This window comes from Phalaenopsis equestris, unplaced genomic scaffold, assembly GCF_001263595.1.
Source record: "Phalaenopsis equestris unplaced genomic scaffold, ASM126359v1 Scaffold233416, whole genome shotgun sequence".
NCBI lineage: Eukaryota > Viridiplantae > Streptophyta > Magnoliopsida > Asparagales > Orchidaceae > Phalaenopsis > Phalaenopsis equestris.
In genome coordinates, this window is record NW_018251364.1 from 55,533 (window position 1) to 72,704 (window position 17,172).

Consider the following 17,172-nt stretch of genomic DNA (forward strand, 5'->3'; position numbering starts at 1 on the left):
TTTGAAAAGGCTCTTGAATGAAGAGATATATCTATTGGATGAAGGGATTTGTCTCTTAATATGAAGAGGTGTGTCTCTTGAGAAAAAGGCGGGATTTTTGAAATCTTTGAAGAGAAGGCTGGTGTCCCAATTAAAAGAGGAGTCTAGGAGTTCTTGTGCGAGGTCTTGGTGGCGTTTGGTGGTGTGAAGAAGGTTGCTTGAGTTAGTTTTTAGAGAGGATTTTCTTTTAGAGTTGTAAGAGGAGAGGGAATGTTAAAGGTTTCTTTTTTATTACATTTCTAATAAAGAATTGAATGTGATTGTAAAGAAATTAAAGGGAACTTCAAGGGATTTGTTTGAGAATGAGTGTTAGATAAATTATGTTTTTTTCCTTTCTTTATTTTATAAACTTGTTTTTGTATATAAAATCTATGTTTTGTCGTATCCTCCTCATGAATTCTAAATAATCTTCTTTATCTCTCTCCCTACAATGAGATATGGTTTTGTGAAAATTTAATTTTGTCATAAAATGTTTTAAATGTCAATATAATGTGATGATTTGAATTCTGATCTTCATTTACTTTTCGATTTGATCAATTAAAATATTAAAATTTGTTGAGCAACATAAGATCCGAAATGGCTGTGCTTTCTACAACAAGGTAAGAATTACATTCAGTTTCATGGGTGAGAATCTATTTCATGGGGTTGCATGCAAATAAACAGGGAATTATACTTTAATGGGCGCAGAATTGAAGATTTTAATGTGATAGATTAAAAGCCCTAATTTTATTTAGTTACTTGGAAACTGAAGCGAGATTGTTAGTCCTCAGGGGAAAGAGAAGTGGGAGCTCTGGAGTAGGAGTCAGTATCCTCTCAACCTAACCACGGATTTAAGGACCAAACTCTGGATTAGTCAATGTTCTTTATGCACTCTCAGAGGGTAAATAATAGAATTGCTTATATTTGGCACAATACAATTTTATATATAATGTTAAATGATTTTAATTACTTCACAATCCATAAACTCATTGTAAAGGGGAATGATACTTTTTAAATTTGAACTCTTTATTACAAAACTTTGTTTCAACTTGGCAAGTTTAACATTGAAGTTTAGAAAATAGTTCAGTTAACTTAGTTATTTTAGCTGCACTACATTTATCATAGATTAAATTTACTTTAGATTTATCTTTAATACTTAAGTTTTATAGCTTGAATATTTTGTTTCACATTATAACTATAAGAATTTTCAACTCCCTGTGGGATCGATACTTCAGACTCCATTAGAGTCTTTTATTATTTGAACGATACATATATTTGCTTAATTATTAAGGTTTGGCAACTTAAAGATTTTAAAAGATAAAACTATTTATAGTGAAATGATTTTTATTGTGATTGATCTGCATATTTAGTAATTGTGTTGTCGTGTGTGTCTTGTAGTTTTCAAATATATTTACAACGCAAATACACAGAAACCTCGCATCAAGTTTTTGGCGTCGTTACCAGGAAGTAACGGTAAATTACTTTGTAATTTAGAATACCTTTTTGGACTGCAAAACTTAAAAAAAAATTGTAGTTTAATTAATTTTTTTATATTTCAGTGTGTTTGTTTATTTTAACTGTTTATTGCGTTTTTGTATGCATAGTATAAGATCTTGCGTTTGTGTATGCATAGTATAAGATCTGTAGGTTTAATAGCTTATGATTTTGAGTTAGAAAGAATTATTAGAAAAATTTAAAAAAATAAAAAAATTCGAAAAATTTGAACAAAATGGCTACAAACTTAAATAATCCAGAAATTGAATATAAATATCATTAGAGACCTTTAAGATATTATGTTAATCTAAAAGCAAATGAAATTCATTTTGAGTATACAAAACCCTACTGTAGCTGCTAATTCATTTGAGTTTAATCCTGCAATTATCCAAATGGTACAAAATAATCAGTTTGAGGGAACACCGACTGAAGATCCTAACCTACATCTTCCTAGTTTCCTAAAATTTTGTACTACATTTAAATATAATGGAGTGTCGAATGATGTCGTTATACTTAGAATTTTTCCTTTTTCATTAAAGGGTAAGCTAAGATGTGGTTAAACTTGTTAGCACCTGGATCTATCAGAACTTAGGGAGAATTATCACAAAAATTTTTATCTAAATATTTCCAGCTTAGTAATGATATCTCTTCTTTTCGTCAGTTTGAAGGAGAATCAATTTATGAAGCATATTTTTTACGAAATGTCCACACCATGTGTTACTAGATTGATTAATAATTCGAATCTTTTATAATTGGTTGATCGGATCTCTTAGATTTATAATTGACAATGTTTCTTGTGGTTCATTAATGTCAAGCATATTTTTTAATTGAAGATATGACTATTAATAATTTTCAATGCCCCTCTGAAAGGGTAACTCTAAAAAGAGTAGCTAGTATTCATGATTCTGATACAATATCTATTTTGGCTCCTCAATTTGCTGCAATATCAAATAAGATAGATCAATATGAAATGAATTATTCTTAGACACCTCCTGTGCTTGGAGAAAATTCATTGGGACAAATGATAGATTCACAATCTTCATATGAAACTTTAAATGCAACAAACAATCGAACTAATAATCCTTATTCAAATTATTAAAATCCTGGTTGGAAAAAGTCGCCCTAATTTCAGTTCGAGCAATAAAAACTCTAATGTTGTAAATCCGCAACGAGGGAATAATTCTGCGAGCCCATTGGGAAATTCTAACTATAAACCTTATTATCCTCTAGATTTTAATAGCAATTCACAGAGTAAGGAGAAGAAATTGTCAATGGAAGAATTAATATTGCAAATGTGAGCATAATTACAAAGTCAATGAGCTGCAATTAGAAACATAGAAAATCAGTTGGAATGTATTGCTACTACACTTAGCAATAGACATCTAGGAACTTTGCCTAGTAATGTCGAAGTTAATCCTAAACATCGGAATAAAGAGCAAAGCAAGGCTACTGGACTAAGAAGTGGAAGAGAATAAGAAACAAAACATCAAAAATATATTGAAGTTGAGAAAGGTGTGAAAAATGAAAAGTCTAGCAAAGATTTTCATCTTGAGTTAGAATATCCTCTTAAATCAATGAAAATCACTATATAAAGATCACCACCTTCATTTCCTCAAAGAATGAAGAAGTATAATAGATATAACCAATTTACAAAATTCTTAAAAATATTGAGGAAATTAACAATAAACAGTCCATTTGTTGAAGCTCTGGAACAAATGTCAAGCTATGTGACATATACTTAATTGGAAAATAAAGTTTACAGATAATGAGAATGTTGCACTCAGTGAGGAGTATGGCGCTATAATTCAAAAAAAAACTTCCTGAGAAATTTAAGGATCCTGGTAGTTTTATTATTCCTTGTGCTATTGGCGAAATTTTTTTTTGGAAATGCTTTATGTGATTTAGGAGTCAGTATTAATCTTATTCCTCTATCGATTTTCAGAACATTAGATTTAGGAGAAATTTCACCTACTACTGTAACACTTCAGTTAGCTGATCATTCAATTACATATCATAAATGAGTTATAAAAGATGTTTTGGTAAAAGCCGATAAATTTACCTTTCCTGTAGATTTTATTGTGTTAGATATGGAGGAAGATAAATAACTTCCTATCATTTTAGAGAGACTATTTTTTGTCACTGGAAGAGCTTTGATAAATGTGCGAAAATGAGAGTTAACAAAAAGTCAGCGATCAAGAAGTTACATTTAATATTGCAAAATCAATGGGATGCCCAACAAAAAAAAAAGAGATGATGAATGCTTCGAAATAGATATTAACGACTATTTAAGCAATGAATATTTCACAGATAAATTTTAAAAGAAAGCTGAAGAACATTTGGAGTATGAAGATGAGGATATAATTCAAGATAAATCTGAAAAAGTGAAAAATCAAGAATTAGATTATGTTCATAAACAATTCAAACTGTTAGAATCTATGGATAATAACAAGAATTTGATTTCCTTGATTGTGAAACCTGAACTACAAATGAAAACAGTTCCTACACATTTAAAATGTCTTTTTATGAGATTTATCTATATTAACGGTTATCGTATCCTCAAAATTAACTAAAGCACGAACAAAAGTTATTGAAAACTTTGAGAAGACATAAGAAAGTTTTTGGATGGACGTTAGCTGATATCAAAGAAATCAGTCATTTGATTTGTATGCACAGAATTTTATTGGAAAAACATCATGAACCAAAAGTCAATCCTGAAACGAGATTAAACCCGATGATGAAAGAAGTTGTTAAGAAAGAAATTTTAAAGTGGTTGTGACTATTGTGAAAAATGAGAATAATGAATTAATATCAACAAGACAACCATTAGATGATGAATCTGCATTGATTAGAGAAAATTAAATTCAGCCACCATGATCACTTAATCTTTTTTGGACAAAATGTTAGATAGACTAGCTGGGCACATATTTTTATTTTTTAGATAGATATATTGACTATCATCAAATTCATATTGCTCCTGAGAATCAAGAAAATACGACATTTACTAGTCTTTATGGCACTTTTGTTTTTTGACGAATGCCATTTGGTTTATGCAATGCACCTGAAACATTTCAAACGTGTATGATGTCAATTTTAAGTAGTTTAATTGAAAAAGGGATAGAAGTATTTATGAATGATTTTTCTGTGTTTGGAATTTCATTTGAAATGTCTAAATCATTTAGAGAAACTTTTATAACGATGTAAAAAGACGAATTTAGTACTAAACTGGGAAAAATATTAATTCATAATTGCAGAAGAAATTGTACTTTGAGATAAAATTTTAAAAAATGCATGAAAGTAAATCCGACAAAAATTCAAGTTATAGCTAACCTACCTCTACCTACTACTGTATGAGGAGTTAGAAGTTTTTTAGGAAATATTGGTTTTTACATGCGATATATAAAAGATTTTTCAAAAATTATAAAGTTTTTATGCCAACTTTTGGAAAAAAATACAAAATTTGATTTTAATCAAGAGTGTCTTAATGCCTTTGAAAAATTAAAAAAAAAATTAATCACTGCTCCTATAATTGTTTCACCTGATTGGCAGAAATTATTCGAGCTAATGTGTGATGCAAGTGATTATACAATTGAAATTGTTTTAGGACAACATATGACATAATTTTTAAAGTTATATACTATGTTAGTAAAACTCAAAATGATGCTGAAATTAATTATAATACTACTAAAAGAAAGTTATTAGCAATTGTTTATGCTTTTGATAATTTTAGGTCATATCTGATTAGAACTAAATGTATTTTGCATACAAACCAGTCTGTTATAAAATATTTGATGCAAAAGAAAGATATGAAACCAATATTAATTAAATGGATATTTTTTATGCAAGAATTTAATTTTGTTGTTGTAGATACGAAATGATCTGATAATCAAATAGTTGATCATTTATCTAAGCTGGAATAATAAGAAACATTTGATCTCGAAAGAGAAATTAATGGAACTTTTTTTACGAACTATATATTGTTAAAGAATGAGAAATACCATGTTATGCTGATATTGTGAACTACATTGTTAATGGTATTTTATCATATGGATTGACAAAGTCACAATAAAAGAAATTTATTCGTGATGCAAAACTTTACTTTTGGGATGACTCACATTTATACAAACAATGTAAAGATTTAGTTATGCGGAGACGTGTCTCATATTTTTATTATCTTCAGTTTTGATGCGCAGAAGTTATATGATCGAGTTCTTGTAAAGAAGAGATTAATCAAGGAACGAGGATTTGTGAATCGAGAATTCACACACCAAATACTCATGTGGAGGAGATTATTGTGTAGAGACGCTCGGAAATGCTATGTTATACCACTGCTGCAGTAGTTGTTTCTGTAATAAAAGAGTTTTATGCTAATCTTCATGGAATTAACCAAGGAGTCATCTATGTTCGAGGTAGGTGGGTACCATTTACCCTCCATGAATAAATGACTGGTTTATGATTGAAAGCATCCCGATTTGTCATTATGCCAATTTTGTCCCTACAAGAGATAACATGAATGAACTCTATTGATTCATTACTGATGAATATGAAAATTGAGAAATAAGAGAAAAAGGACATTCAAGTTTTTCTTCATCATTATTAAATCCTGCATCGAAGACATGACATTTATTTATTACATCAAAACTTCTTCCTACCATGAAAATCAATAAAGTGATTAAGAAAAGTGTTATCTTGAATTATTGTATTCAAATCGGAAGACCTATTGATGTGGGTGCTTTAATTATAAAATCTATTTTCAGTTTGATTATAAATGGATTGACTGATGGGCTAGAACGTCCATCTACCATATTCCTATTATGTAGCCAATCACAAGTGTCTTATGAAAGTTGGGAAAAAGTGCTTCTCCCTTGAAAGCCTATGGACTCAGAGATTTGTTGCAGCTGCATAGGAAATAGGAAGGAAAATAATATGAATATACTTATGGATCAATCATCTCAAAATTCATCTTCTATTCAACCCCGCTTTCTTATAGTTGACATGATATTTTGAAAAGAATCAAAAAGTTGGAGAAAGAGATACAAAATATTATAAATTCAATTGGAAATATTTCTGATATATTTGATAATTTAGATTGAAAGATGAAGGAACAATTCAAACATACCGAACACATAGAAGAAGGTATGGTGTGTACGTTTAAAAAAAATGCTTGGGTTGAAGAAGATTTGACAGACGAATTTCCTCACCAACCTTTTTACAATTGATACGTTCACTACCAATCAATGAAAAATATTCAAGAAGATGAAAGTGAAGAAGATGTTTGAACCCTCTAAAGTACAGAATTAGTAATTATGAATGCATTTGTGTTATGTGTTTGTGTTGGATTTCTTTTACTTTCATTGTTGAACTTTATGTCTTATGTTAAGTATTTGATATTTAGTCTTCAACATTAGTTTGTATGGTGTGAATTCGACGCTGAATTAGATTTATTGCTTTGAAAAATGTTGGTTCGTGATCGTGTGGATTTTATATATAAATGTGAATATTTGTGTGTTTGTGAAAATATGTTGTTAGAACATTGTTTAATTATGAATATTAGTGTTAATTTAACTAGACGTTGGCATGATTTGGTATATAGTAGATTTCAAAAGAAAATCAAAATTTGAAATTTTTAGCTTTGGCGCCAAAGGAGCCAGATTTGGTGTTTGAGGCGCCAGTTTCACCCAGATTTCCTTAAAACCGCGAAAAACCACTGTAAAGCCCCATTTTTACTGCTTGGGTCATCTCCTACATCTAGACTATGGCAGAAACTCAACTTAGGGCATGTCATTTCTTGGATTTGAGAAGATTTGAAGGCTAAAAAGTTTTGGATTTCATCTTCCCTTAGTAAGAGCTTCACTTTAAATTAAAAATTTTTTATTTTCATCATAGGTTTTTCCTACATTATGAAAATCCGAAAATTTTAGTTTTTTTTTTAAAAGTTTAAAGAGAACCCATGGTAAAAAGTTTCTTACCAAATATTCCTATTTTTTGAGTTTGATTTATAATATTGTGAACTTATTTGGGATTTTATGTGAATTTATATAGGAATTGCTATGGCTCCAAAAGTGAAAAGAGGAAAGCCTTCGAAAGATTTTGATGCGAGACGGTTTGTTAATAAAGGCTCAGTATAATTACAATACTCGGATGAGTACAAGAAAATTGATTAAGGAGCGTGCATTCTCAAACCCGGGAGGAGAGATTGAAAGACTAATCATTGCTCGGAATTGGGAGACTTTTTATTACTTCACCGCTGTAGCAATTGTTCCTATCGTTCTAGAATTTTATGTCAATCTTTGGGTGACATCTGACGAGCACGTTTATGTTAGAGGTAAACATGTTGAATTTACTCGAGAAAATATCAATGCATTATACCGGTTGCGGAATGAATTTTATTTTGAGTATTCTGCATTTGTGATTTCTGATTCATCACTTGATGAAATAATTGTCATCTTACTGATGGAAGGGGAGAATGGAAAATTAAGTATAATCACAAGGTCAATTTCTCCACTTCCATGTTAAATGTGCAATCTAAATCATGAAATTATTTTATTTCGGCGAAATTACATCCATCTAATCACCTCAGTGAAGTAACCAAAGAGAGCACATTATTGAATTATTGCATACAACAAATAAAGGTTATTGACATTGGTGCACTAATTCTGCATAATGATTAGAGTATTGCTAGGAGTGGAACCGCTATTGGTTTAGGTTATTCTGCTCTGATTTTTCACATTATGTGAACAATCAAAGAGTAGAATTTGATAAGGATGAAGAAATTTTACAACCAATTAAACCCATTAGGAAACCCACAGTTCATAAATTTGAATCAATTGCTGGATCTAGAAGTGAAAGTAGTGATAGACGTACATCAGCTGCAGGATCATATACTTCCAGTACTATTTCACTTGAAAATATTATGGAATAGTTAATGATTCAGCAATCAGATATTGTAGTAATGCAGAACAGAATAAGTGGTTTAGAATCAAGAAATGCTCACAAAGATGATTATCAGCAAAGAAGAGTACAACATGATATTGCATATCAAGAGGTTATGGTTAGATATCTTAGGGGTGATCTTACTGTAGAATTTCCTACATGCCCCAACTTTACGCCTTATGTGCAAGATAACTTTGAAGAAGATGATGATGAATGATGGTTTATTAGGGTACTATCTGTTTTCATTCGTTGTTGTTTGTGTCATTTTTATGATTTGGACAATTTCTCTATTTTGTTTGTTGTATTACTAAACTTGTTGTGTGTATAGAAGTAAATTGTAGATTTTTATTTCAGCATTGTTTATTTATTTAATTTACTGCTTATGTTTTTAAATTTCCTTTTCTTAGCAAATCTTGTGATATATTATGTTTCATTTGATGCTTTAAAGTCTGTACTGTTTAAATTAGTACCTGCAATGTGTAAGAGCCAAGTTTCATATTCAGAACCTTCTATAGGTTAGTTTTATTTTTATGCATTTACTGTTTTCTTTCACCCTACAATTTTTTGTACTAAATTGTTTACTTATTATTAAAAAAAATCTAAGTTTTGGGAGAAAAAAATTTTTTTTAAAAGAAATAAACAAAATTTTATTTTCCCTCAATTAACTATATTTTTAAAATTAATTTAACATAGCATTTAGTATTAGAGTCTAACTTTAGATAACTATATTTTTGTTTTTAAATATTATAGTAAATTTAAGCAAAAATCCTTAATAAAGAAGATCAATTCTAGAGTTATGATATTTCATATGAAAGGATAAAATCATGTTTTTTCTATTTAAAGTAAATGAAATTATATTTTTGAAGTATTAAGAAACTTAGAGTTTTATATAAGAATAAAAGAATAAGACTTTATGAAAAATCTTCAAAGCTAATATGAATTTATAAAGTGAATGAAGGTAAGAAATTTTAACTTTTTTAATCTTTTTTCCTTCTTTTTTAATTGTGTTTACTGTTTCTCCATTTTTGTATGTTTCATTTATGTTTCTCTTTCTTCCTTAATGAATGATAAGTAAATAAAGTCAAGAGGGGAGGTGCTTATCTGTTTTTGTTTTCCTGTACGAGCCTTTCTTCCACTTGGAATGTGAGAAGGAATCTTCTTCCTTCTCTTTCTTTTGTCTTTTTCTTCTTATCTTGTTATATTTTTACTTTTTCTTTGTCTTTCGACTTGTCACATCTTGCCTCCTTCATTTTATTCTTCTTGTTTCGTTTCTTCTTCTATTTTCTTTGATTTCTTGTTTCTCTGTCTTGAGCTTCTCCAACCCGGATGGCTGTTCATCGTATTAATGGCACGCTCCACGCTCACGCACCTTTTAAGATGTTAAACTCATATCTGTCGTTTAGACCATGCCCAAGGCATAGAGCTAGATTCCGAGGGAAGGAGACACACACACACAGAGAGAGAGAGAGAGAGAGAGAGTTGTCCAGTAGGGGAAAGAGGAGTGTTCCTGGGCTCTTTGGCCCCTTTATTCCACATGACTTGAAGGCTACAAGTGGGAAGAAAATGGAGAGATCTCCTTTACAGAAAAATAAAGAGGGAAAAGGAGATTACATTTATGCCGCTATTTAAAGGGAAGCAATGAAGGATATTTTGGCTCTTCTGTCATTCGGAAGCATAGGAGTACGTCAATGTTGGGTGGTCAGCTACTAGGGGTGGCCAGCAAGGGCGGTCTACTGAAGCTGGTGTCCGGGTGGCCGACCATAGGGGCTAGTGGCATGAGTCGCGCAAGCAGGGATTCTCACTTTTGGTCGGCCACCCTGCTCTAGCTGATCGACCCCCTCAGCGCAACCAGTAGCTCCCCGGATCAGCCACCAACTGCTCAGGTCGGCCACCTGCCCCTCGGGTCGGCCATCAGTGCCTCAGGTCAGACACCAACTCCAACCGACCACCTTGGTCGTCCACCCAACGTTAACATACTCCAACGCATCAAAATGACAAAAGGACCAAAAAATCTCTCATCACTTCTCTTTAAACAGGGGTGTAAATATAATCCTCTCCTCCCCTATTATTTTTCAATAAATATAAGACCCCTTGACTTGCAAAAATGGTTCCTAAGGCACTCTCAACCCTTATGTAGGGAGATCACTATCCTTTTCTTCCCACTTGTGACCTTCAAGCTAAGTGGAATAAAAGGGGATTAAGAGCTCAAGAACACCCCACTTTGCCCCCCGTGAAGCAACTCTTCCTCGCTCTCCCCCTTTCTCCTTCCATCGAAATACGACTCTATTCCTTAGGCATGGTCCAAATGGCAGATTTGGGTTCAATAGATACTAAAGAGAATGAATAATATACTTATAAACTAGTAAAACAAATAAATAAGAAAGTAAAGATTTAGCTTAAGAATAAATTTTAAAAAAAATACTTTTCTTAGATGAGAATATTTAACATAGAAATGTGAGATATTTTAATAAACTTTTTAATGAAATCTACTAAAGTACGATTAACTTTAGTGATCTTAATATCATAAATAATAACAATTTTTTTTTATTTTCAACATCACAATAGCAAAATAAAAGTTGAGAAGTCTTTAAGCAAAACGAAGTGCGAAAAGGAAATAAAACTTGATGATATTTCAATATAAGTGCAGAAATATTTAGGAAATCTAAAAAATTTGTTGCTTACTAAATTTTTTAATATTATTTTAACTAAAAATTATCTGATAAGTGAAAAAAAAGTTCATTGATTCTTACTTTTAAGAATAAAAGAGTGCACAAGAGTGCAAATTATAGAGGAATTAAGTAAATGAGTCATATTAAAATTATGAGATAATAATATAATATAGGTTACAATGCGATTTAATAATTTCTCAAAATCAATTTGGATTCATGTCGAGCAAGTCTATCATGAAAGCTTTGCATTTATTGAGAAGTTCGATGAAGAAGAATATATTTTTTGTTGAAACTTATAAGTTTCGAAAAGAAGTGCTTTGGAGAGTTGTAGAAAAGAAAAGGTGTCGATATTGCTTTTATTCTCATCATTAAAGATGAATACTCTAGAGTTGTTACTTGTGTTCGAACACAAAAGAACATTTACCCAATATTTTCCTATTTTAGTTGGATTACATCAAGGATCAACTTTAAGCTCATATCTTTTTGCTTTAGCTACGGATGTTCTCACAGAACATTTATAAGAGGGTATACATTGTTGTATGTTTTTCACTTTTCACTAATGATATCCTTCTTGTAGATAAGACTAGAGGGAGAGTCCAGGAAAAGCTTAATTTATGGAGATCAAAATGAGAATCTAAAAGCTTTCATTTTTGTAGATCTAGAATTGAATCCATAGAATATAATTTTACTAGTAGTTGATCTAGTGGCAAGTTTGTAATAATTGGTGATCAACTTATTAAAAAGAGTGAACATTATAGATAGCTTGGGTTTATTGTTCAAAGTGATTGTGATATAGTCGGGGATATTATTAGCAGAATTCAAGTAGGATGGTTGAAGTAGAGGAATGCATCAAGCCTATTGTGTGATAGAAAAGTTGAGATGGTGGTGAGACCTTCAATGCTTTATGGTGCAAAATATTGGCCCATCAAAGAGAAGCATAAAGTGTTACTGAGATAAGAGTGCTCAAATAGATGAGTGGCTTCACAATTAGAGGCAAAATGTGGAACGAATATATCCGTGAAAAGTCAGAGTAGCTCTAGTGACAAACAAGATTAAGTAGAGTATCCACAGATGGTTTGGCTACATTAAACGCCAACCATCTGATCATCCTATTAGAAAAGTATATGTTTTAGATTTGATTTATGTTAAAAAAGGTAGAGGTGGACCTAAAAATAATTGGGCATGTATTAAAAAGGATTTTAATTTAGTAGAATTAAAGGAAAATATGACACTCAATAGGACACAATAGAGAAAAATGATGCATGTAGTAGACCCCACTTAGTACAATAAAGGCTAGCTGCTGTTGTCGTAGTATTTCAATCAATGATGAAATATGTGAAATAAAGAGATCCCCCATCATATGACTATATGCTCAAAAATTACAATCTAGGTTTAATGATTTCAATTTTGAAAGGCTAAAGGCATTCAAAAACATACATGTTTGGGTAACCACACCAATACTTCATTCAAACCTTGAGCGATTCAATTTGTTTGATAAACAACAAACTGGAAATACTTCTTGAATGCCATTGTTTCCATGAGATCATGACACATAGGATAAGGTAGCGCCGAAGAAGTAGCTTATTTCAGAAGATGTTTCATGTTTAGCTATCATCATGGTTTAATCTGAGTGAACAAAGGAAACAAAACACTCAAAGAAAGTAGATATTTATAAGGAACTACAATTTTGAAGAGCCCTTGAAGAGAGAGAATGATAGTATTAATACCATGTTGAAAAAAAAAGAGAAATAATTTTATTGTGAAAAAATAAGTGATATCCGAGTTTAACCAAACAACAATAGCAAAATCAAATATTTCTACTGAAATTAAATATAATCTTACAACCAGACAATTGAACTAGAAAACAACATCACACACAACACAAAACATGCGAGCAGAGTGAATCAAATGTGGTAGTGGAGGCTGTTAAGAGTCCGGAAATGTGACAACAAGGTGGGGAGAGAGCAAGTACGTTGAGGTGATCGGAACGGCAGGTGTTTGCTGTCCTAGGCGGCAGAAATGAGGTGGGGAGGGCTGGAGGTGAAGGAAAAGGAAAAGGGTGACTAGAAGGCAGCAACTACAGGGGGACAGCAAATAGTCACTATTCCAAATGGCTGTAGCTAGAAACGGCGATGTAGGAAGGTGTAGGAACGATTAGGATCGGCTGGAAAGGCAGTTGGCTGCCGGAAACAGCAAAGAAAAGGACAAACGTAGCAGCGGTAGTGAAGAATATGGCGGAACAGTGAAGAACTGCAGAAAGAACAGAAAAAGGGCTCTTGCCGAGGGCAGCCTGCAGCGAGGAGAAATGTGTGGAAGCGAAGCGGGAGGGATGCGGAGGCATTATAGAAGTATAAATCACCACCTCGGAAGTGAGATATAACTAGAGCACCACTCGACCCTCGGAGACCGACCTAGATGAGACATAGAGACGCCGGGGGCTGTCTCGAACAACACCACAACAAAAACTGCCTTAAAACACGCCAAGATCAACATATATTGACGGAGTAATAAAGAGTGGCCCTAATAGGATAGGTCAAACTCCAACATAAGAAAGGGGAATGGGGGAGAGCTTGGCAGCCTGACATTCAGGCGAGCTAGTGGTGAAGTCATCCCAGCTGAGAGAGATGGTGTTAATTGATAGGTGACTGCTTATGTATCTCCAAATGGCTTGGACATAAGAGAAGCTAGAAAACATATGATCCAGAGATTCTTCATTCTGATGACAGAGCAAACAAACAAGAAGGGCCCCTCAATCCTTTAGGCTTTAGGATATCATCAGTTGGTAACAGTTTTATGAAGAGTCTCCAGCAGAAAAAAGGATATAGAAGGGGACAGAAATTTGTTCAAGCTATGCTCACCCCAGCTTACCATCTCCCACTGATAGAGAGCATGGTAAATGAAGGCCGAAGAGCTTTAGTTTTCTTTATTATGATTTTAGCTTTTTTATGTCTGTCAAAAAAAATATGCAAGACTCTGTTCACCTGACTTGAATTAAGTAAAGTATGAAGGATTCCACTAGCCCAAAGGTTATGTTCCAAACAATCAGCAACCTTGAGTGAGAGGTTAGTGATGGTGGGTTGGTGTTGAAGAAGCTGCCCATCCCGAGCCTAATTATCAAGCCATAAAATAATTTGGCCCTCTCCCAGTTCCCAAAAAAAAGGTCCTCAGCCTGAGATCTCACTCTCAGTAAATTAGACCAAGTTTTAGAGTCCCCCGTTTTGTGAGTAACCAAGGTTGGATGAACCTGTTTGCAATATTTACCCCACATGTATTGGCCCAAAGGGACTCTTTTTGTCTAAATTTCATCTAGAGTTTACAAAAGTTGATGATCTGAAGGATTTTGAAAGCTCCTGAAGCCCAAACCTCCAGCAGTTACAAGTTTGCAAAGTTTCTGCAAGCTAGTTCAATGCATCTGCTTTCTTTGCCTAGCCCGAAGAAATCTGTTGAAGCATCTCTCAATTAGCAGTTGTGTGCTCTTCTTCATGGAGGAGATTTGCATAATGCAAGTGGGGAATGCAGTTAATACACTTCTAAGGTAATCCAGCCCCTATTAGCGAGAAATGAATTTGTCCATCAGTTCAGTTGATCATTGATCTTATCAATGATTGCATCAAATTGAGTTTGCCTGGTTCTGCCTTTAAGAAACTGAATCCCTAGGTATTTGAAAGGGGAGTAGTTTGTGGAGAAACCAGCTTAATCAGAAATTCAGTGCCTAGCAGGGGATTGCACCCCTTTACTAAACAGAATAGTGCATTTGGTTTTGTTCAGGTACATGCCAGAACACTTATGAAAGTTCAACAAACAGATGAAGATGGCCTTCACAGCAGGTTTAGTGGTCTGAGGGAACGAAATGACATCATCAGCATAAGAGAGATGGCTGACAGTAATATTGGATCTGTGGCTACAGGCAATGTGAGGAGAAGCTTGATATAGTTGATTGAGCAGTCTAGACAAGTAGACAAAAGCTAAGAAAAAAATAGTTAGTGATAGGGCGTCACCTTGCTTAATGCCCCTAGAAGCTTTGAAAAAACCATGGGACTTGCCATTAACAAGAACCGAGTGTGCATTGCACTCCAACCATCTCATTATCATATTTGTGAAAGAAAGGAGGCCCCTAGCCTTCAGGACATCAATAATAAAGTCCCAACTGATGGAGTCATAAAAGCCTTCTTATGATACAGCTTGTAAATGATGTTGCCCCCTCTGCACTTTTTATCTAAATCCAGCAACATCTCCTGAGCTAGAAGGGCATTGTCTGTAATGTTTTGATTGTCACTAATGATTGTAGGTAGGGTGGGTTTGAAGCCTAAACACCAAAATCTTGCTGATGATCTTGGAAAGGACCGTGCTTAAGTTGATAGATTTGAAGTGATCCCAACTCTTCCTGGTTATATCTTTGGGGATGAGTACAATAATTAAAGCACTGAAATAATTAGGGGGTTCAATTCCCAAAAAGAAGCCTTGTACAAGTTGAATTACCTCCACTTTGACAATACTCCAATCTTTCATGTAGAAGTTTGAAGAAAACCTGTCAAGTCCAGCTGCTTTGTTGTTGTCAATGGAGTTGGGTGCCATCAAAATTTCTTCTTCCTGGGGGATGTGAGTAATGTTGATGTCACTTGAGTAGTCTCTCTCAGAATTAAATAATTCAAGATTAATGGGAGAACTATCTTCAACTGGCAAGGTGAGCAGGTTATGAAAGTAATTGATGGCAACCAAGGCAATCACTTCAGCATTTTGAATCCATACACCTGAGGAATTCTGGATTTTATGTATGGCATTGCATTTCCTATTGTAATTGATACATGCATGATAATATCTAGAGTTTCTATCACCATCAGTGAATCTGGTTTAGCAGCTTTTTGCTTCATGAAGGCTTCTTGTAGGGATATGGCATGCAGAAGTTCTTCATTACTAGTAATCAGTGCTAATTCACTGTCAAGACCACCCTCAAACTTTTCCTCTAAATGTTTTACATGCAGTTCAGCCACCTTCACTTTAGTAAAAATATAACCAAAGCATTGCCAGTTCCAGTTGGATAAATGTTTGCTTAGTTTCTTCTGTAACCTTCACAGTGTGAGCCATGGGTTATCATGGGGAATATATTTCCAGGCTTTAGCTACCTCTTTCAGAAAGCCAGAATGGGAAGAAAGGGGCTTTCCCAGTGCAGACAGAACCAGTAATGGAAATAAGATTAGGCCTGAGAACAAATCCAACCATAGAAAGATGAGTAATATTAGTGTGACGAAAGTTATATCCATAGCTCATCAGCAAAGAACCTATCAAGCCTCTCCCATAGGTTACCTCTTCTCCAAGTGAAGTTAGCACCCTAGTACTCCAAATCATATAAGCAAGCAGGCTGAATGTTATCATTGAATCTGGTAAGGGTGTTCAGATCAGGAGGTCTACCCCCTTTTTTTCAGTAGGTGAAGAGATGTAGTTAAAATCCCCTCCAACAAGCCAATTTGTTGACATGGAATGGCTAATATGAATCAGCTCCTTCCAAATGTCCTTCTGAGCAGTGCAACCAACATCACAAAAATATCACAACCAGTCTTCCCATCCATATTAAATTCCAGATGGACAAATTGAGAATGATCTATCAAAATAGACCAAGTGACATCCTTTTTGCACAAAAGCTAGATTTTATTACTTGTGTTGGAAAAATGGTTGAAACCATAGAGCATCTTAGTGACCTTGTGTGGGTAATTAGAGATCATTGGTTCTAGAATAGCAATGCACCAAATTTACGCATCCTGTTGAGGTGGAGGACTCAGTTAAGAGAGTTGAGATGTGCAAGGCCCCTAACATTCCAACATTAGGGATTCCTCATCAAGGATAGATTTTCGCTTCCCCCTGGTTTTGGGGAAGAACTCCAATATGGAGTTATTAGAGATTTGACTGCATCTCGAAGGTTTCTGAGTTCAAACATGCCTTTCTTTATCTTTCTTTGTTTTTTGTGTCTCCCATTCTTCTTCCAGTGCTTGCCCCATCTGTTCAATAAAAATATAATCAGAAGGGTCCAACAAATGATTAGGATTCAGGATGGAAGCTTCGGGTG

The 17,172-nt window shown here is 33.6% G+C and overlaps 1 protein-coding gene across 1 annotated transcript in view; it reads right to left on the reverse strand.

The window, feature by feature from the left end:
* LOC110038663 (TOM1-like protein 2) overlaps positions 1 to 17,172 on the reverse strand; it is a 99,335-nt gene that overhangs the window by 37,536 nt on the left and 44,627 nt on the right. The window lies entirely within an intron of this gene.